Source organism: Carcharodon carcharias (genome assembly GCF_017639515.1).
Source record: "Carcharodon carcharias isolate sCarCar2 chromosome 24 unlocalized genomic scaffold, sCarCar2.pri SUPER_24_unloc_2, whole genome shotgun sequence".
Lineage (NCBI taxonomy): Eukaryota > Metazoa > Chordata > Chondrichthyes > Lamniformes > Lamnidae > Carcharodon > Carcharodon carcharias.
In genome coordinates, this window is record NW_024470595.1 from 327,488 (window position 1) to 351,347 (window position 23,860).

The 23,860-nt window shown below is 44.7% G+C and overlaps 1 long non-coding RNA gene across 2 annotated transcripts; it reads right to left on the bottom strand.

Annotated features, from left to right (window-relative positions):
- Positions 1–2,632: 2,632 nt before the first annotated feature.
- LOC121273507 lies at positions 2,633–12,035 on the bottom strand. 2 transcript variants are annotated; one of them, XR_005942035.1, is made up of 4 exons: positions 11,901–12,011; positions 9,715–9,909; positions 4,187–4,269; positions 2,633–2,978 (listed from the first exon to the last, which is right to left on the bottom strand). It is a non-coding gene; the product is annotated as an uncharacterized LOC121273507 (long non-coding RNA). The 2 variants fall into 2 exon arrangements; XR_005942036.1 differs by lacking the exon at positions 9,715–9,909 and having other exon boundaries at positions 11,901–12,035.
- Positions 12,036–23,860: the final 11,825 nt, after the last annotated feature.

The window sequence follows — 23,860 nt, forward strand, 5'->3', positions numbered from 1 at the left end:
GTCCTTTAGACAGTACACAAAGGTTACAAGGTAAGGCAGGAATTGGCGAGAATGAGACTGAGAGAGTCTGGCCACCCAGCACAATTATCCAGCATGAGGATGTAGAATGGTATCAGAACTGAGCTCATTTTCTGTCACAAAACACAGTCACAAGTGAATTTTAGACACTGCACTGACCCAGCCCACACCCCACTGACCCAGCCCACACCCCACTGACCCCAACCCACACCCCACTGACCCAGCCCACACCCCACTGACCCAGCCCACACCCCACTGACCCAGCTCACACCCCACTGACCCAGACCCACACCCCACTGACCCAGCCCACACACCACTGACCCAGCCCACACCCCCCACTGACCCCAACCCACACCCCACTGACCCAGCCCACACCCCACTGACTCAGCCCACACCCCCCACTGACCCAACCCACACCCCACTGACCCAGCCCACACCCCACTGACCCAGCCCATACCCCACTGACCCAGCCCACACCCCACTGACCCAGCCCACACCCCACTGACCCAGCCCACACCCCACTGACCCAGCCCACACCTGTGTCCCACTGACCCCAACCCACACCCCACTGACCCAACCCACACCCCACTGACCCAACCCACACCCCCCACTGACCCAGCCCACACCCCACTGACCCAACCCACACCCCACTGACCCCAACCCACACCCCACTGACCCAGCCCACACCCCACTGACCCAGACCCACACCCCACTGACCCAGCCCACACCCCACTGACCCAACCCACACCCCACACCCCACTGACACAACCCACATCCCACTGACCCAGCCCACACCCCACTGACCCAACCCACACCCCACTGACCCAGACCCACACCCCACTGACCCAACCCACACCCCACTGACCCAGCCCACACCCCACTGACCCAACCCACACCCCACACCCCACTGACCCAGCCCACATCCCACTGACTCAGCCCACACCCCACTGACCCAGCCCACACCCCACTGACCCAGCCCACACCCCACTGACCCAGCCCACACCCCACTGACCCAGCCCCACACCCCACTGACCCAGCCCCACACACCCCACTGACCCAGCCCCACACCCCCCACTGACCCAGCCCACACACCCCACTGACCCAACCCACACCCCACTGACCCCAACCCACACCCCACTGACCCAGGCCACACCCCACTGACCCAGCCCACACCCCACTGACACAACCCCACACCCACACCCCACTGACCCAGCCCACACCCCACTGACCCAGCCCACACCCCACTGACCCAGCCCACACCCCACTGACCCAGCCCACACCCCACTGACACAACCCACACCCACTGACCCAGCCCACACCCCACTGACCCAACCCACACCCCACTGACCCAGGCCAACACCCCACTGACCCAGCCCACACCCCACTGACCCAACCCACACCCCACTGACCCAGGCCAACACCCCACTGACCCAGCCCACACCCCACTGACCCAACCCACACCCCACTGACCCAGGCCCGCACCCCACTGACCCAACCCACACCCCACTGACCCAGCCCACACCCCACTGACCCAGCCCACACCCCACTGACCCAGCCCACACCCCACTGACCGAACCCACACCCCACTGACCCAGCCCACACCCCACTGACCCAACCCACACCCCACTGACCCAGCCCACACCCCACTGACCCAACCCACACCCCACTGACCCAGCCCACACCCCACTGACACAGCCCACACCCCACTGACCCAGGCCCACACCCCACTGACCCAGCCCACACCCCACTGACCCTAGCCCACACCCCACTGACCCAGCCCACACCCCACTGACCCAGACCCACACACCCCACTGACCCAGCCCACACCCCACTGACCCAGGCCACACCCCACTGACCCCAACCCACACCCCACTGACCCAGCCCACACCTGTGCCCCACGGACCCAGCCCACACTCCACTGACCCAGGCCCACACACCACTGACTCAGCCCACACCTGTGCCCCACTGACCCAGCCCACACCTGTGCCCCACTGACCCAGCCCACACCTGTGCCCCACTGACCCAGCCCACACCTGTGCCCCACTGACCCAGCCCACACCTGTGCCCACTGATCTGGCCACTTGAAATTTCTCTGAAATCCTATTCCATTACTCCTTCATGTTGTGCACCCAGATTTTAACAACCCACTGTTTTTTTTTCACTTCCCCTTCCATTTTTTTGCTAATTACTTTAAATCGTTGCCTCCACTTGACATTCGCTTGATTTGTCTGCATCTTCCATCAAAACCCCACCACTTTGAATCCCTTTGCCCTGGCTGCTGTTCACCTTCCCTATTCTAAAGAGAACAATCCACGTTTCTCCAATCTCTCCATGTAAAAGATGATCCTCATTCCTGGGATCATCCTGGTAAATTTCCTCTGAAACCAATCCAAGGCCTTGATATTTTTTCCTGAAATGTGGTTCTCAGAATTGTCGTGTTACTGACAGGAGAGGATTGAATTTAAACAACCCTGATTTCTCCTGTCACCACCCGTCTATAAACACAAAGCTGTTTTGATTTTGATTTTCTCCTTTATAAGCAGTGGTGTATTTCCAAACACCTCAGCTTTAGTGTGATCAAGTTTCTGTTAATAACCCCAGAGGAAGGGAGAACTCAGAGCATTAATTTATTTGCACACACTCAAAACGTGGGAGGGGGTGTTGCTATGTAGCTCCCTGTGCATTCATACTATAAATGAGGGATAGAGAAAGATTAATTTACAGGGCAAACACCACAGAGCAAAGTATTATTGTTTCCCATGAGTCCAGAATCAAAAGCTCAGTGGTGAATTCCTTCACAGAGGTCGGCTGGCTGAGCTGATGCTGGATAATTCATGGTTCCAGTAGAATTGACTTCTACAATGAGACAGGCTTGCAGAGATGAATTAGCCTTGTCGGCGATGGTATTGAAGTTTGGAACTTCCAGGAGAAACAGTGCAGATGGGGGCAGGCATTCAAACCTGGACAGATGAAAGGAAAATAAAAGATGTAAAGAAATGAAATGAGGACAAAAAAAAAAGAAATATGTAAGAACAGAGGTGCCGGGTATGTGTAGAAATCACAGAGTATAAAGTACAAATTCAATTAGTTGCAGGTGCATATTTAACTCGGAGGGTATGGCACACTACCCATTATGGAGACATGACCGCAAGATGGTCAGGACTGGAAATTAAATATACCCAGTTTTAAGGTCTACAGGAAAGATAGAGTAAATAAAAGGTAAACAGGAGAGGCCACACCTGCCCTTTTACCTCCTTATTTCTCACTGTCCAGGATCCTAAACACTCCTCCCAGGTGATAAAGTGATGTCCTTGTACTTCTTTCAGTTTAGCAACTGTATTTGCTGCTTTCAGCACTGTCTTCTTTACATTGGGGGAGAGAAAATGCAGACTGGATGCCCACTTTGCAGATTCCTCCAATTCAGTCGATGGGCATGACCCTAAGCTCCCAGTCTCCTGTCATTTTAATTCTGGTCTCCAGTCCAACTGTGTCCTGGGTCTCCTGCACTGACCCACTGAAGCTCAGCGTAACATCAGGGAGCAGCAGATCACCTTTTAATGGGGAGGTGGTGGCATATTGGTACTGTCATTGGACTAGTATTCCAGTAAGACCCAGGATAATTCTCTGAGGGACCTAGGTTCAAATCCCACCACAGCAAATAGTGAAATTTAAATTGAATAAAAATCTGGAATTAAAAGTCTGATGATGAGCACAAATCCACTGTCAATTGTTCATAAAAATCCAGCTGGTTCACCAATGTCCTATGTTCCATCCTAAAGGGACAGAAATCTGCTGCCCTTACCTGGCCTGGCCTACATGTGACTCCAGACCCACAGCAATGTGGTTGACTCTTAAATGCCCCCTAAGCAGTGCAATAAATGCTGGCCTAGCCAGCAACACCCACATCCCATGAACAAATAATGAAAAAAACATTGGTTCTTTACAGCCTCTGGACTCAACATCCAATGCACCAGTTTCACATCTGACCCTCAGCCACCGGTATATTTTATTTTATTTTTGTATTGCAACTGGAAGTGGTGATCCACCATGTTTCCATCAACACCTCCTCCAAACTATCTTCAGTTCCTTCCTTATCCAATTTTCAATGTCATTGCTTCATTACCCTTTTCTACCCCAACCCCTTTCTATCGATCAATTTCTGTTTTACCATGAGTACATGCTCCTTTCAGGTTTTGCCAGATGTTCTGACCCCTCCAGACAATATCCCCAGCATCTTTAGGTAGTCTTGACCTGCCGGTGAATAGGACAAAAGAAGGATCAGTTCAATTCCCAAAGAACAGGATCTCACACTTGCCATGAATTACTTGGCTGCCAAGGCCAGCTCGAACTGGTTTGCAGATGCTCATCACTCCGTGACAGCAGACATATGAACATACAAGTTAGGAGCAGGAGAAGGCCACTCGGCCCTTGAGCCTGCTCCACCATTCAATAAGATCATGGTTGATCTGAATGTAACCTCAACCCCATATTCCTGCCTACTCACGATGAGCCTTCACCCCCTTGTTAATCAAGAATCTATCCAACTCTGTCTTAAAAATATTCAAAGACTCTGTTTTCACTGCCTTATGAGGAAGAGAGTTCCAAAAACTCAACCCTCAGAGGAAAAAACATTTCCTCATCTGTCTTAAATGCGTGACCCCTTATTTTTAAACAGTGACCCCTAGTTCTAGATTCTCCCACAAGAGAAACCATCCTCTCCACATCCACCCTGTAAAATCCCCTCAGGATCTTAATGGTCTCAATTAAGTGGCCTCTTACTCTGAATTCCATTGTGTACAAGCCTAACCTGTCTAGCCTTTCTTCATGAGTCAACCCCTCCAATCCTGGTGTTAGTCTAGTAAACCTTCTCTGAACATCTTCTAAAACATTTACCTCTTTCTTTAAATAAGGAGAACAGTACCGTACACAATATTCCAGACATGGTCTCACCAATGCCCTATACAACTACAGTGTAACCGTCTGACTTTTGTAATCAATTGCCCTCACAATAAATGATAACATTCTATTAGCTTTACCTGCTGTACCTGCAAACTAACCTTTTGTGATTCATTCATTAGGACACCCAGATCCCTCTGAATCTCAGAGTTCTGAAATCTCTCACCATTTTGATAATAAGCTCCTTTGTTATTCTTCTTGCCAAAATTAACAATTTCATATTTGTCCACGTTATACTCCATTTGCCAGATCTTGTCCACTCACTTAAATTTGTAGCTTCCTTACATCCTCTTCAAAATTTACTTTCCTACCTATGTTTGTGTTGTCAGCAAAATTAGCTACCATTCCTTCGTTCCCTTCATCCAAGGCATTTATATAAATTGTAAAATGTTGAGGCCCCAGCACTGAACCATTTGGCACACCACTACTCACATCCTGCTGACCAGAAAAAGACCAATTTATGCCAACTCTCTTCTTCCTGTTAGCTAACCAATCTTCTATCTATGCCAATATGTTACCCCGCAACACCTTGAGCTTTTATTTTCTGCAATAACCTTTGGCACTTTGTTAAATGCCTTCTGGAAATCTAAGTATAGGACATCCACCTGTTCCCTTTATCCACAGCACATGTGGCTGCTTCAAAAAACTCCAATAATTTGGTTAAACATGATTTGCATTTTACAAAACCATGTTGACTCTGTCCGATTGCCTTGATTTTTTTTTCTAGGAGCCCTGCTATAACATCTTTAACAATAGCATCTAACATTTTCCCTATGACAGATGTTAGGCTGACTGGCTTATAGTTTCCTGCTTTCTCTCTCCCTCCCTTTTTGAATAAAGGAGATATATTTGCTATTTTCCAATCTAATGGAACCTTCCCCAAACCTAGGGAATTTTGGAAAATTAAAACTAGTGCATCAACTATCTCACTAGCCACTTATTTCAAGACCTTATGGTGAAGTCCATTTGGGCCTGGGGATTTGTCAGTCCGCATGCCCAACATTTTGCTCAGTACCACTTTCTTTGTGATTATAATTTCCCGAGTTCCTCCCTCCCTTCCACTTCCTGATTTACAGCTATTGCCAAGATGTTACTTGTATCCTTTATAGTGAAGAGCGAAGCAAGATACCTGTTTAATTTGTCCGCCATCACCCTCCTTTCCACTATCAATTCCCCAGAAACATTTTGTATAGGACCAATGCTCACTTTGTTAACAGTTTTCTTATTTAAATACCTATAGAAATTCTTACTATCCGTCTTTATATTACTAGATAGCTTTCTCTCATACTCTAATTCTTCTCTACTCATTAACCTTTTTGTCATTATTTGCGTTTCTTTATATTCTTTCCAATCTTCTGACCTACCACCCATCTTTGCGTAATTATATGTTTTTCCTTTAAGTTTGATACTGTCTTTAACTTTTTTAATTAACCACGGATGGTGAGCCCTCCCCTTGGAAATTTCCTTTCCCATTGGAATGAATATATTCTGAAATATTCCTTTAAATGTCTGCCACTGAACTTCTATTCACCTATTCCTTAACCTCATTTTCCAGTTTACTTTAGCCATTTCTGCTTTTGTGCCCTCATAATTGCTCTTATTTAAATTGAAAATACTAGTCTTGGATGCACTCGTTTCTCCCTCAAAGTGAATGTAAAATTCAATCACACTATGATCGCTGCTAGCTAGGGGCGCCTTCACTAGGAGTTTATCAATTAATCCTATCTCATTGCTCAATACCAGGTCTAGTATAGCCTGCTCTCTGGTTGGCACCAGAATGTGCTGTTCTAAGAAACTATCCTGAAAATATTCTATGAACTCCTCATTGACGCTACCTTTGCCCATCTGATTTTTCCAGTACATATGTAGATTAAAATCTCCTAAGATTATTGTTGTACCTTTCTGGCAAACTCCCATTATCTCTTGTTTTAACACTCTGTCCTACGGTGTAGTTACAATTAGGGGGCCTGTACACCACTAGCACTAGTGACTTCTTGCCTTTATCATTCTTCATCTCAACCCAAACCATTTCTACATCCTGGACTCCTGAACTTGGGTTATCCCTCTCTAATGTGCTCATACCATCATTAATTAACAAAACCACTCCTCAACCTTTTCCTAATTTTCTATCCTTCCTATATTTCATGTACCCTTCAACATTCAGATCCCAATCTATGTCACCCTATAGCCATGTCTCTGTAATTTCTATCAGATCATATTATTTATTTCTATTTGCACTGTATGTCATCTGTTTTCTTTCAAATGCTATGCGTGTTTAGATACAGAGTCTTTAGTTTTGATTATTTTGGCAGCGTCGAGCCTTTTCTGCTGATTTACTCTGAGATTTGTACTCTCTGTCCCTTCCTGTCACAGTCTGTTTATCATTTCCCATATTAATACCCGTCTCTCTTGCCTCGTCTCTACTCTTTGGCTTACCACATCTTCCCAAATTTGATCCCTTGCCTCTACTATTCAGTTTAAAACCCTCTCTTCTTCCCGAGTTAGGCAGCTCGCAAGGACACCTGAGCCAGCACAGTTCAGGTGTAGACAGCCCCAACGGTGCAGATTCTACTTTCCCAAATATTGGTGCCAGTGCCCCACAAACCCGAACCCACTTCTCCCACACCAGTCTTTGAGCCACGCATTAGTTTCTTTAATCTTATTTATCCTATGCCAATATGCACGTGGCTCAGGTAATAATCCAGGAATTATTACCTTTGAGGTTTTGCTTCTTAATTTGGTGCCTAGCTGGTCATACTGACTATGCAAATCTTCTTTCCTCATCCTGCCTATGTAGTTCATATCTACATAGACCATGACCATTGGATCCTCCCCCTCCCACTGCAAGTTTCTCTCCAGCCTTGAGGAGATGTCCTGAACCCTGGCACTGCAACAAACCTGTCTGGACTCTTGATCTTTGCTATGGAGAACATTGCCAATCCCCCTTATTATACTGTCCACTGCTGCCACTACATTCCTTTTTTCTCCCCCCCCCCCCCACCCAACCCTGCCCCCCCGCTCCTGAGTGTTTACTCACTAAACAGCTAGCTCCTTTCCCTGTAACAGAGCAAGAATCAATTTCTGTGAGGTGATAAAGATACAAACAGCTTCTCATCCCCCTTCACCGAACTCCCCTCTCACCAAATTCCAAGTCTTCACTCAGTTAGAAAGCTGCACTAAGGAATCCTGGAATTTATACTCAACTGAACTAGGGCTACAGTAAACAGATTTAACCAGTTAGATAAGTAACTACTCAGTTCCTACAATTGAGAGTGAGTTGACCCTGTTTAAACTGCTAGAAGGAAAGAACTTTTCCTGCTTACAGAGTTCTTTCCAGTTACTGCTAATTACAGACTAGATTAGTTTTTAAGAGCAAAATTTAAGAACAAAACTAATACCTAAAACTCCCCACTCACCAAATTCTAAATCTTCACTCAATGGGCTGCACTCGGTTTGCCCAAGCAGAAGACAGCAGTGTCATCCACATTAACTCTTCCAGCTGTCTCGATTGCCACTTTTCCTATCGAATCTCCCCCATAGAACCATAGACCCGTCGAAAAGTTATAGCACAGAAGGAGGCCATTTGGCCCATCTTGTCCATGCCAGCCCAAGGGCACCCAGGTGCCATTTCTAATCTCAACTTCCTGCACCCGGCCCATAGCCCTGCAGTTTACAGCACTTAAAATGCAAATCTAGGTACTTTTTAAAAGAGTTTAGAGTCTCTGCCTCTACCACCAACTTGGGCAGTGAATTCCAGACACCCACTAGCCTCTGCGTAAAAAGGTTCTTCCTCATGTCCCCCTTACAGCTTCTGCCACTTATCTTGAATTTATGTCCCCTGGTTCTAGAATTCTCCACCAAGGGAAACAATTTTATCCTGCCCACTCTATCTATTCCCCTCATAATACTAGAACACTCTATATTAATACTTTAACACTCTATACCAATACTAGAACACTCTATACCAATACTAGAACATGCTATACCAATGCTAGAACACTCCATATTAATATTTTAACACTCTATACCAATATTAGAACACTCTATACCAATACTAGAACACTCTATATTAATATTTTAACACTCTATACCAATATTAGAACACTCTATACCAATACTAGAACACTCTATATTAATATTTTAACACTCTATACCAATAGTAGAACACTCAATACCAATACTAGAACACTCTATATTAATACTTTAACACTCTATGCCAATACTAGAACACTCTATATTAATACCTTAACACTCTATACCAATACTAGAACACTATACGAATACTAGCACACTCTATATCAATACTGGAACACTCTATACTAATAATAGAACACACTATACCAATAATAGAACACTCTATATTAATACTTTAGCACTTTATACCAATACCAGAACACTATATTAATAATTTAACACTTTATATTAATACTTTAACACTCTATACCAATATTAGAGCACTCTATACCAATACTAGAACACTCTATACCAATTGTAGAACACTCTATACCTATACTTGAACACTCTATACCAATTCTAGAACACTTTATACCAATACAAGAACACTCCATATTAATACTTTAACACTCTATACCAATACTAGCACACTCTATATTAATACTTTAACACTCTATACCAATCCTCTATCCTATTGAATCTGTGATGCTTTCCTATCTTTCTTCTGCGACCAGTTCACGCTGCTCCATTCTCACTGGGAATACCCACATTAACAGTTTACTGCACCTGCACCACTGCCGGTCCTCTGCGCCGATGATCATTTCAAACTGAAATTCAGTGGCAGCTGTGTGTGATTCCGGGGGCAGTACACCGCATGTGCACTGGGATCTGAGCGGTCTCCCTTTTGATTGGTTCATTCGCTCCCTTTGTGCTGGGAGGAGGGGCTCTCTGATGTCACTCCCCGGCCTCCCCAATTAACCACTTAAAAATATGAAGAGGGATTGCAGACTCAGCCTGAGTTTATCACTAATAACAGTGAAATGGCGAGAAGCTGCTGATTCCTTCAGGAGACATTTTCAAATCACCATCCTACAAATTTGTTTTTGTAAAACAGACCTTGTTGAAGAGGGTGACGTCTGGTAATCTTTTCTCCAGAGACTGGGAGCTGAGCAGTGGCTACACACGACCCCCAGATCTTATGTCTCTTCCCCCAACCCTCTGCTTCCCAATGTCCCTGTTACTCGCCTGCTCCCACAGCTCCCTGTCTCTCTCTTTCCTACTTTCACTCTTTCAAGTTGTTTTACAGGGTTTCAAGCCCCTCAGTGTACTATGGGGAGGAACATAGACCTTTCCTCATTGAACGTCTGTAGTGGCTGTAGGTGGTCTAACCTAATGATGAAGAGGACAAAGAATCGATTGATCCAGTTCCCAAAGAACGTGACCTTGCCCTTTCCCCAGATTATCTTGGGTCGGGAAGCAAGTTTGAACTGGTCACGGATGCTATCATTCTGAGCACTGATAGAGGATTGATGCACAAGATGGCAATGTCATGTACAAGGAGGTTTTGACCTGCATGCCTCCAAATTCTGGTCTTGTCATTCCTCTTAAGCCCGCATCCTTCCTACTGGACTTGACAAAATGTTCAAAACAACACACAAACAAAACATGTGAGAGGGAACAGCCTGCCTGACTCAGGTTTGATCGGAACGTTTTCTAATTCCTACCCATCGATTAAAACTGCACTATTGATAATTGTGTAGAGCAATTGATCCAAAAGCAGATTCCTTCTCTAACTCCATTTTGCAGGCAAATCCATCACGTAGCTGTGCAATATTCTGTCAAAGACCTTCTGGTCTAGGATGGTAAGGCCTCAAATGGTGTTCCCAAAGCCTGTCCCCCACAAAGGCAATCCTACCGGAGTAGCATGAGGGTGTCAGAGATCTTCCTGCTGGGTACAGATCAGTTCTGGTCAGGGTGAATCGCCAACTCCTGAGCAGACTTGACCCAATTGGCGATGACCTTGGACAGATTTGCTAAAAAGTGACATGGGTTAACAATTTATGCATTCCCCTTTTTGCTTGTGGGTAAGAGTGATGATGTATCTGCTCAGAGATTCTGACATGGTGCAGAACACAAAATATGCTCTTGTACACTCCCAGCGATTCTGGGCTGATCCACTCCCACAGAGTTGAATACAACTCCACCAGCAAACCAGCATTTCTGGAACTTTTACAGTCTTGACAGTCCTTGACTGATAAAGAAGTCAAACGATATAAGGAGTAGAGAAGAAACTAGAGGCCATAATCAGATCAGACATGATCTCATCAAATGGTGGAGCAGGCTCGAAAAGGGCCAAATGGCCCATTCCTGTTGCTACTTTCCATGTTCGTATGAATATAATGAGGGAGTGATGTAAGGTTGGAGGGTCAGTACTGAGAAACTGCTGTTGGGATGAAGTGTAAGTAAAGGCAAGCTGAACTGCTGGAGGCTCATTACTTAGGGACAGCTGTCGGAAGGTTATTACTGGGGCAGCGCAGTACTCTCAGAGAGTCAGTACTGATGGAGCGCTGCACTGTCAGATGGATAGTACTGAGGGACCCCTCGTCAGAGCACTAGAATTGAGGAGGGACTGCACTGTTAGATCGTCAGCACTGAGGGTGCACTGCACAGTCAGAGGGCTAGTCCTGAGGGAGTGCTTCACAGTTGGAGCGTTAGTACTGAGGGAGAGCTGCACTGTCGGAGATTCGGAGCGGAGGGAGCACTTAACAGTTGGAAGGTCAATACTGAGGGAGCGTTGTACTGTTGGAGGATCATTACTGAAAGAGCACTGCATTGTCAGAGGATCAGTATTAAGGGAGTGCTGCAATATTGGAACTGCAGTTCAAAGTGATATGTCACGGGGCTCAAGTCTCTACAGTGGGATCTTGAGCCCAGAACTTAGGTTCAGAGACAAGAGAGAGATTAAGACTCACTGAAACACAACCAAAAGCTCGAGGGGTTGCGATCTTTCTGTCCAACTGAGAGAGCAGACGGCGCATTAGGTTTAGTATTTCCTCACTCTGCTCATCTAATCATGACTGAGGCATACAAAGCTGCTGAGTTCAAATTTATGCGGGGGACATATTTACTTAGGAATATTTTTTCTCAGAAGCAGATTGTTGCCATGGACACACCCGTCCCAGTATCAGCTGACAAGTAGCATCCAATCGCATGGAGTGAATTCACTATCAGAATGCTGCAGGAGTTGTTGTGAGGTTATCATTAACTTACACAACACACAGGTCCAAGAAAAGAAGCTGGAAAATATAGAACGATGAAACATAGAAGGCGGCTATTCGGCCAATCGTATATTTACGGCTCGTTAAAAGACCAATCCATTTAGTCCAATTTCCTACTTTGCCCTGTACCCCTATAAATACCTGAGGCCCAAATACTGATCCCAGTGGTACCCCAAAGCCTACTAATCCAGACATGTTCTGGTTATTCCTACTTATGTTTACTGTCCATCAAGCAATCTTCAAACCATGCTAACATTCATTATCGCTTTATGGGATGTGTCATTGCTGAGAGGGCCAGCATTTGTTGCCCATCCCTAATTTACCCTTGAACTTAGTGGCTTACTAGGCAATTTCAGAGGCTAATAAAGAGCCAAGCACATTACTGTGGGTCTGGAGTCACAAGTAGACTAGACCAGATAAGGATGTCACATTTCCCTTCCCTAAAGGACATTAAGGAACCAGATGGGTTTTCATGACAATCGATGATGGTGATCATGATCACCTGTACTGAGACTAACTTTATATTCCAGAATTACTAAATGTGTTTAAATTCCATCAGCTGTTATGGTGACAATTGAATTCACATCCCCGGAGCTTTGGCCAAAACCTCTGGATTACTATCAAGTGATATTACCACGGTGTCACTGTCTCCCCATAATACATTACCCCCACTCTTGTATGTCAGAGACTTTATTTAGTGAGGCTGTCATAAATTGTAAAGTTTAATTGAGAAGCTTCCAGCCTTTTCCCCATTACTGACTCCAGCTTTTTATTAGAACATCTTAATTACTTCAGTTTAAATTTTCAAACAGCCCCGATAGGGTTTGGACTCGGGCCTCTGGTCTCTGGAACACTAGGCCAGCAAAATAACTAATCTCCTGCAGTGCAATGAAATGCTGCACTGTCGAATTGTCTTCACTGCTGGATTGATGCACAAAGGGCAAGACTGAGGGAGCCATCTCCCTGCGTCAGTACTCTGGGAGGGATGCACTGTCAGATATCAGTACTACGCTGATGGAGGGCGAGTACAGAGTGCTATACTAAACAAAAACAGAAATACCTGGAAAAACTCAGCAGGTCTGGCAGCATCGGCACAGAAGAACAAAGTTGACGTTTCGAGTCCTCATGACCCTTTCAACAGAACTAAGTAGAAATAGGAAAGGGGTGAAATATAAACTGGTTTAAGGGGAAAGGGGGTGGGGGGGGGGCGCGGTTGTTGGGTCAAGCAAGCAGTGATAGGAGCAAATAGCCAAAAGGTGTCACAGACAAAAGAACAAAGAGGTGTTGAAGGTGGTGATAGTACCTAAAAGGATGTGCTAATTAAGAGTGGAGAGCAGGAAGAGCAAGGTGGCTTTAGTGGGGGTGGGGTGAAATAAACCATGGGTGAAATACATTTAAAAATAATGGAAATAGGTGGGAAAAGAAAAATCTATATAAATTATTGGAAAAAAACAAAAGGGAGGGGGAAGAAACGGAAAGTGGGTGGGGATGGAGGAGGGAGTTCAAGATCTAAAGTTGTTGAACTCAATATTCAGTCCAGAAGGCTGCAAAGTGCCTAGTTGGATGCTGAAGTGCTCTCCATGCAGTTTGCGTTGAGCTTCACTGGGACAATGCAAAATATGCAACACCTGGCCCTTCACTTTCTCTATCCTCACCATCCAAGTGCCCAAACACTCCTTTCAAATGAAGCAGGATTTCACTTGCATTTCCCCCAACTTAGTCCACTGCATTCGTTTTTCCCAATACGGTCACCTCTACATTGGAGAGACCACACGCATACTGGGCGACCGCTTTGCAGAACACCTTCACTCTGTCCGCAAGAATGACCCAGACCTCCCTGCTGCTTGCCATTTTAACACTCTACCCTGCTCTCTTGCCCACATGTCTGTCCTTGGCTTGCTGCACAGTTTCAGTGAAGCTCAACGCAAACTGGATGACAGCACCTCATCTTGCGACTTTGAACTCCTTCATCCATCCCCACCCTTTTCCCTTTCTTCCCCCTCACTTTCGTTTTTTTTCCAATAATTTATATAGATTTTTATTTTCCCACCTATTTCCATTATTTTTAAATGTATTCCACCCATGGTTTATTTCACCCCATCCCCACTAGAGCTACTTTGTTCTGAGAGCTATACTGACAGTGGGTCTGTACTGAGGGCTGCACGCACTCACTGGGGTAATACTGAGAGAGTGCTGCACTGCTGTCAAAGAGCTGAAGGAGTGCTGTACTGTCAAAGGGGCAGAACTGAGGGAGTCTGGCAATGTCTAAGATGCAGTACTGAGGGAGTGATGCAGTGTTAGAATGGCAGTACTGAAGGAATGCTGCACAGGACCAGGAGCCATACAGAGGGAGCATTGCATTGTTGCATACTGAACGAGTGCTGCACTGTGAGAGGGCCCATTCTGAGGGAGTGCTGCACCATCTGAAGTTCAGGACTGAGGGAGCTCTGCATTATCGGACAGTACTGAGGGAGCACTGCACTGTCAGATGGCCCATAATGAGGGAGTGCTGCACTGTTGCAGGGTCAGTGCTGAGGGAGCATGGCAATGTCGGTTGTGCAGTTGAGGGAGTGCTGCACTGTTAGAGGAGCCGTCCACATGTAGCCTGAATGCACAAACCTCTGAATCACAGGCGACAATGTTGGACACCCACTCAGCTGCAAATGAAAGCTCATGGACACAGAATATTTTATTTCTACCTGAGGCAGCAGATGATGCCACCAGCTTAATATTTCCTCAGACTACTGCTTTTATCATTGGAGTTCATGTGGGCGTCCAAAAATATTGCGTTAAGATGTTGGCAGTGAATGTGTTCGCAAGAGCATTTTTCGAAGAACCAGATGCAGCCCTCCCACTATCAGCTGACAAACAGCAGTCAATCTGATGCTGGGAGATCACTATCAGAATGATAGAAGAGTTGGTGTTAGGAAATTACTACATTAAACAGTAAGCAGTTCTGAGGAAAGCAGGTGGGAATCACAAAATGATAAGAATGAAATCGACTGATCAGAAAATGATTTTTTTGGCCCATTGTGACTGTGATGGCTCTTTGAAAGTGCAATTAACCCCGGCTCCCCCCTAATCATTCCTTATATTCCTGGTCTTGTGTTTGTTCATTTCTCCTTTTGAAAGTTCCCTTTAAATCTGTTTTTTTTTATGTTTCTTTCAGTCAATACATTCGAGATCACAGCGACTTACTGCAGGAAGACTCCAAATTTCCCTCTCTGGATCGTTTTGTCAATTATCTTAAACCTATGTCCTCTGAGTACAAACCCTCCCATTACTGGAAACAATTTATATTTAATTGCATGATCAGAACTGTTCATGATTTTGAAACGCCTCTCTTAAATCTCCTCTTAGCCTTCCCTGCTCTAAGGAGAACAGTCCCAGCTTGTTCACTCTCTCCACAGCAACTGAAGTCCCTCCTCCTTGATGACATTCTGGTCAATTCCTCTCACACTCTTTCCAAGGCCTTAACATCCTTCCTAAAATATTTTGCCCCATCAATCATTGTAGGAACGTTGAGCAACTAGCCCAGAGAACACAAACACCCTTTGCTATCTACCTCTTTCCTTTTAATGTCAAACAATGCCTCTGTCTTCAAAATCTGTCTTCGTTGAACAAATATTTGGGAGGCTTTGAGATTATGAATTTGAATTTTCTGTTTCTCTCAGTCCTAAGACATCTTATTCGGAGACTTTGACCACCCCATCCCCACCCCCACACCCATTCTATATTCCCCAGACAGGGAAACAGCCTCTTAGCATTTACCCTGTCAAACACTGAGAACTTTATACATTTTAATGACATCATGCCCCATTGTTCTAAACTCCAGGGAATATTTTCCTCTGTTAATCAATCCCTCCTGATAAGAAAATTACCTCAGGGATCCCTCGGGTGGTATCTTAGGCCTAACCATCTTCAGCTGCTTTGCCAATGTCCTTCACTTCAACATATTGCCAAGGTTAGATTCTTCAGGGGCACCAGAGATAATGGCACAGAAGTGGGAAGGGAAGCCATTGCAAGTGATTATCTGGCTACAATTAGATAAATAAGAATGCAACCAGGTGACAGCATAGAACCTCATCCAGCTGGACTACAGTGGAGAGGCATTTTGGAGGAGGATGGTGCGTTTAACCACGTCAAAGGCTGCAGACATGTCAAGGAGGATGAGGAGGGAAGGTTTACCTTTGTTACTGTCATATAGAGTGTCATTTCTGACTTTAATATTTGGTGTTTTGGTATTGTGACAGGGGCAAAAAAACTGATTATAGGGATTCAGAGATGGAGTTCCTGGAAAGATGGGATTTGAGAAGCAAGAGCACATTTGAGAAGAGGGGTAATGATGGAAGATTTAAAGAAGGGAGTTAAAAATGAAGAGAGAAACCCATTTATAATGTCAGCAAACATGGGGATCATCTGCACAACACCATCTATAACCACACTCATTGCATATGGGGAAAGAGATAAGAGGAATGCTGATTGGTTTGAGGTGTACTGGACTGAAATGGAGCCAGTTACTGCAACCAAGAGGAGAGCGACAAGCAAGCCTGCAGCTAACAAAATTCAGATGCTCCCAGATCTGCAAGAATCAAGTCTCAGAAGATGACTCATCACTGTACCAGTCAATACTGTTTGATACTGCAAAAGCATACAATCTGCTGCTGAATCTGGGGATCCAAGAGGGATGTATGAAGGATTCAAGAAAGGAACAGGCAAACTAGCAACCAAATCAGCCCCATTGAAGACAAAGACTGGGATGTTCATTACCAAACCTAGCAAGCGGATGGAAAGGTGGGTGGAGCACTGCCTTGAACTCTACACAACAGGGAACAATGTCACTGAAGCAGCTGTCAGTGCCTTTCCAGGATTTTCTGTCTTGGGGGAGCTGAACAGTGAGCCAACCAAAGTAAAACTCAGCAAGGCTCTTGACCATCTTGCCAGCATTAAAGCCTAGGAAAGTGAGGCATTGCACATGAAATCATCAAAAGTGGAAACATAGTGATTTTGCAGTTCAGAACTTCAGTATTGCTGAAAAAAAAAATCACTTTTGTCGAAGGTTTTCGTTTTGCAATCATCAGGACAATTTGCAAGAAAATATCAACCCCAGGGGAGAGAGCGTATTTATACTGCATAAGACCTGCGCTGATTAGCTAGCAAGTGCACTCTGAATGGTAGAGGTGTAGCCATGGAAATTGCACCAGTCAATGGTGACTGAGTTAACTGCCAAGCATTGTTTGAAAACTAAACCAGGAACTTGCCTCAGATTGGTCAAGACATTGCCCTGGGGAATGAATTAGCAAATGGCTGTCACTTATCTTGTTCTGATGAAACAGACACAATGTGTGTACAGGTTCTTTCTGTCTACAAAGAACAGGGGCTCTGTGTATTGATATATGTAGCTTCCAGTATACGCAAATGCATCACATTGCGAGTCCAACTGGCAATTTTAACTCGGTTGTCAGTATAATTCATAGCACACTGAGGATTATTTAGCAAATATTGTCCAATCGCAGAATCACATCTAATGTTGGACACTATTTTGAGTTTTGCAAGCACATACTGGTCGGGTACGATCTGTACTTTGCTCATTGTGAACAGTGGAAGGGACATACTGTTTGATACAACCCGCCAGTTTTTGAGATATATGGCCTACATATCTAGCATCACATCGGCGCTGAAATTCATCTACCCCATTACTGACTTATGATAGGCACAAAGTCTTTTTGGCTTGACAGGAGCATCCTGTTAGTGGCGTGTACCGCTTTTGTTGCAACTGCATATTCACAACATGAAACAGCTAGCTTCACCTCTTGCTCAATTTTTTGAGATACCTTGCTCTTCCAGGGTAATTTGAGGTAGACTTGTTACATTTCAGGGCCAGGAGTAATGGCCTTTGGCCCGTTCGTGAGGTTGCATAATATACAGTGTGAAATAATCTGATCACGGTAGCCATTATCCCGCAAGATGTCATTGATGTGACCTATTTCAGCATCAAGCTTGCTTGGTGAGTAAATGTCTCTTTTCATCAGAAAAAGTGGAAAATCGGCACTGCTGGAGCATATCCATGAACTTTGTATCTCTGCTGGAAGGAAAGATTTGTTCCTCAAAGCATGCATGATGCAAAAATAGTCACCTTCTACAAACACAAAGGAGATTACAGTGACTGCAACAATTACTGTGGCATCTCCTTTTTAAGTATCCATTGCTCTGTTCAGACTGCACACACTGGCATCAACCATCTATCCTGAGTCTCAGTGTGACTTCAGAGCTGGCAGATTTTCTCACTTTGGCAGTTGCGGGAGAAGTGCTGGGAACAGCGCAGACCACTCTACTTTGCATTCATAAACCTGAACATGACCTTCCATCTCATCAACACAGACATATTCTTTAAACTGATGAGGGAAATAAATTGCGCTCCTGGACGTAATTTCTCACTTCCCTGAGAACATGGTCATGATGCACTGGGAATAATGCACTGCAATATCAAGCCCCACTGCTGCCCAAGCCGCGACAAATTTGAAAAGTTTGATCAATCTAATTGTTTATGTTAACAGAATACAAGCACCAGGTGCATAAACCTAAAAAGTAAATAACTGTTTATTGAAATAATTGTCTTTAACCAGAGGAAAAAGAAATATGAACTGCTAAATTCTAACTCTATAACCTGAACTCTATCCCTTCTTAGATCCTATACACGCACATACAAGACACACACAAACATGGATTTTAAGAGTGGGATAAAACAGTTCAATAGCACCAATTCCAGAGTGCAAGATTCGATAGATTGATTTTCATCAATGTCTTCCAAATTCCTTTCAGTTCTTGATGATACAAGGTGGTCTTCCCAGCGATTTCAATTTCTTATTCACTGGTTCCGCAGTTGCCTTTCAATGTCTCTAATGGTGATTCCCCCCTTTTCCTCTTGGCAGGGTTTTTTTTCAGAGAGAGAGAGCAAGTCATAGAGATATATGGGGGAGAAAACATGAGGGTAGAATTACTGGAATCTTACACAAACAGGAGAAAGAGGTTTTTGGTCTTTTCTCTTTTCAGGCTAGGAGCTATTCTGCTGCACTGCTGACAAACCCTGGTCACCTGGTCAGGTGACAACTAAAACATTGGTGCCAGGCAGTTCCCCATTAGACCAGACTCCTCCTTGGCATCATCCTGTCTTTCATGGCACACTCTGTTCCAGGACAGCAACATTGCATAAATCCCTCACACCGTTCTAGTAGACTTGTCTTCTGTAATTGTAATTTTAATCCACAATCCAACGGAAATACAAGATATGTTCTTTACAACATGCAGAGTTACATCCATTACAATTGAGTATCAGATCAGCAGCTGGGAAATGCAGGGCTGCATCCTGGCACCAACTCTTTTTGGCATATTCAGTCCATTTAGCTTTAGGCGACTCAAGTAAAGGACACCCACCAGTATACCAAAGTGGACTGCAACCTGTTTAAGTTGGCAAGACTGCGAGCCAAGACCAAAGTGCATGGAGAGAAGTTGGCCGGCCAACAGGAAGCAGAGAGTAGGCATAAATGGGTCATTTTCAGGTTGACAAGATGTAACGAGTGGTGTGCCACACGGATCAGTAATGGGAACTCAACAGTTTACAATTTATATAAATGACTTGTATGAAAGAATGGTTGCCAAATTTGCTGATGACACAAAGATAGGTAGGAAAGTAGGTTGTGAAGAGTGCATGAGGAGGCAACAAACAGATATATATTGGTTAAGTGAATGGACAAAGATCTGGCAGATGGAGTATAATGTGGGAAAATATGAAATTTTCCATTTTAGCAGGAAGAATAAAGGACAAGCATATTACCTAAATGGTGAGAAATTGCAGAGCTCCGAGGTGCAGAGGGCTCTCGGTGTCCTAGTGCATGAATCACAAAAGGCTAGTATGTAAGTACAATAAGCAGTTAGGAAAGCTAATAGAATATAATTTGTGACAGAAATGTATCACAAAAGTAGGGAGGTTATGCTTCAGTTGCACAGAGCACTAGTGAGACCACATTTGGAGTACAACGTACAGTACTTGTCACCTTATTTAAGAAAGGATGTAAATGCATTGTAAGCTGTTCAGAGATGGTTTACCAGACTAATACTTGGAATGGGTGAGCTGTTTTACAAGCAAAGGTTGGACAGACTAGGCTTGACTCCGTTGGAGTTTATGGAACCGACTTGATTGAAATACATAAGATGCTGAGAGGTCACAACAGGGTGGATGTGGAGAAATTGGTTCCTCTTGTGGAAGACTCTAGGACTAGGGGTCACTGTTTTAAAATAAGGGGCCGCCCATTTAAAACAGAGATGATGGGAATTATTTTTTCACTCAGAGGGTCATGAGGCCTTTCGAACTCTCTTCCTGAAAGAAGTGGGGAAGCAAGGTCTTTGAAGACTTTTAAGGCAGAGATGCTTAGATTCTTGGTAAGTAAGGGGGCAATAGGTTATTGGGTGTAGGTGGGATGCAGATTTCAGGTTACTATCAGATCAACCATGATCTTATTAAATAGTGGAGCAAGATCAAGTGGCTGAATGGCCTTTTCGTATGTATGTCCATACGTATGTTTGTATGTATGAGATCTTCGTGGGTAGTGTGTACAGTGAGCTGGTCACACTGCAGGTAAAGAGTGCAAAGGCAGACGGAGAGCAAAAGCACTAGGCAGGCAGTGGAGTTCCCTAGGTCCATCTCCGTCTCTACCAGGTTTTCCATTTTGGATACTGCTGGGAGAGATAGTTTCTCATGAGAATGCAGCAAGAGCCAAGTCACTGACTTCACACATGGCTCAGCTGCAGCGGGGGGAAAAAGGAAGAGTGGGAGGGCAACAGTGAGAGGCGATTCTATCGTAAGGGGAACAGACAGACATTTCTGCTGGTGCAGACTGACAGCAGGGTCATATGTTGCCTCCTTGATGCCAGGGTCAAGGATGTCACTGAGCAGCTGAGGACTTTCTGTAAGGGTAGAGTGAACAGCCATGGTCCATATCGGTGCCAACGACATAGGTAAGAGGGATTAGCTTGAAAGCAGGATATAGAATATAGGGAACTAGGAAATAAATTTAAAAGAAGGGACCTCAAGGTAGTAATCTCAGGATTACTCCCAATGCCACATACTAGTGAGATCAGGAATAGGAGAATAGACCAGATGAATGCATGGCTGGAGAGATGGTGTAGGAGGGAGGGATTTAGATTTCTGATGCACTGGGACCAGTTCTGGGGAAGATGGGTGCTGCACAAGCTGACGGAATTGAACCCCAGAAGGACTGGGACCAGCATCGTTGCAGGGGTATTAGCTAGTATTGTGGGGGCGGGGTTAAACAAGACTGGCAGGGGTGGGAACCTAAGCAGGAGACACAAGAGAAAGAAATAAAGATGGGTATGAAAGACAGAAAGGTAGAAAGCAAAAGTGGAAAGTGGAGGAAACAAGGGCTACCAGCAAATGGGGCCATAGTACAAAAAAAGTGTACAATAGGATCTTTTTAAGTCTAAAGGCATTGCATCTGAATGTACAGAGCTTTAGGCGGCCATGGAAATAGTGGATGTGTCGGTTTCATCTTCCAAAGTTCTGTAGATTCTGGAAGAGTCCTAGCAGATTGAAGGGTGGCAAATGTAACCCCACTATTTAAAAAAGGAGGGAGAAAACAGGGAATTATAGATTGCTTAGCTTAATATCAATCGTAGAGAAAATGCTAGAGTCTACTATAAAGGATGTGATAACAAGACACTCAGAAAATATCAACAGGATTAGACAAAGGCAACATGGATCCAAGAAAGTGAAATCATATTTGACAAACCTACAGTAATTATTTTAGAGGACATAACTAGCAGAATTAGGGAGAACCATCTTGCAGTAATAGCGGAATCCGGAGCTCAGTAGCCTCAGGAGTGGCAAAAGCAGCTCTTCAGTGTAATGTATTTGGATTGTCATAAAGCTTTTGATAAAGTCCCACCTAAAAGGTTAGGTGTAAAATTAAAGCACATGGGATTGAGGGTAATGTATTTGCATGGATTGAGACTTGGTTAAAGACAGGAAACAGAGAAGAAATAAAGGTTCTTTTTCTCCCCCAGAGTAACAGTGGTGACTGGTGAGATACTGCAGGGATCAAGTGCTTGGGCCACAGGTATACACAATAAATGTCAATGATTTGAATGAGGAAACCAAATGTAATATTTCCAAGTTTGTTGGTGACACAAAACTTGGCAGGAATGTGAGTAATGAGGAGGGTGTTAAGAGGCTTCAAGGCAATTTAGGCAGGTTGAGTGAGTGGGCAAATACATGGCAGATGCAGTATAATATGAATGAGTGTGAAGTTATCTACTTCAGTAGCAGAAAACAAAGGCAGAGTATTATTTAAATGGTCATAGATTGAGAAATGTTGACGTATAAAGGGACCTGGGTGCACCAATCACAAAGCAAGTATGCAAGTGCAGCAAGAAGGCAAATGGTATGTTGTCCTTCATTGCAAGAAGGCTTGAGTACAGGAGAAAGGATCTCTTACTGCATCTGTATAGGGACTTGGTGAGAATACACCTGCGGTATTGTGTACAGTTTTGGTCTCCTTACCTAAAAAGGGTTATACTTACCATAGCGGGAGTGAAGTGAAGGTTCACCAGGCTGATTTCTGGGATGGCAGGATTGTTGTATGAAGAGAGATTGGATGTTCACTGAAATTTAGAAGAATGAGAAGGGATCTCATTGAAATGTGTGAAGTTCTGACCAGGCTGGACAGACTGGAAGCAGGGATGGTGTTTCCTCTGGCTGGGGTGTGGGGGGTGGGGGGGCGGCGGCGGCGGGGGCATGTGTATAGATCAAGGTGTCATTGTCTTAGGATATGGGTTAGACCATTTAGGACTGAGAGTTCACTCAGAGGGTGGTGAACCTATGGAATTCTCTACCACAGAAGACTGTGGAGGCCAAGTCACTGAACATATTTAAGAAAGAAATAGATAAGATTTCTGGACTCGAAAGGCATCAAGGGGTGTGGGGAGAGAGGAATATGGCGTTGAGATAGAGGATCAGCCATGATCATATTGAATGGTGGAGCAGGCTTGATGGGCTGACTGGCCTACTGATGCTCCTATTTTCTATGTCAATGTCTATGACAAAGACATGCTCTATGGTGAGCCTGCTACTGGCACAAGCCCAACACGTCGCCCATGTCCGCGATTAAAGCAAGATCTCAAGCTGACCGGTAGCGGAGTTGATACTTGGGAATTCCTCGCTGCTGACTGGAATGCCTACAGACAAGCAGTCAGGAAGGATGTGGAAAAAAGCAGAAGACAAACGAAATGACCAGATGGCAGAAAAGAGAGCCAGGTGGAAGAAAAAAAAAGCATCAACCAATTTTGGAAAACACTATTCATCTGTGCCATCTGTGGAAGGGATTGCTACCCAGTCAGTCTCTACAGACACAACAGATGATGTTCAGTCCAGAAGTGCCATTCACCCTGGGCACAATCCATTGCCTCCTGAGACAGACGGATGTCTAATACTTTCTTAAATAACAATGCTTTGTTGACCTGTCTCTCTCTTATGTTTCCCTCACGGGAGTTGCTCAAGGTCCAGTAACAACAATGATTAGAGGCCTTTGGGCCAAGCTGTCTGAAATGTTCAGTTGGTAACAAGCCCTGAACTGTACATG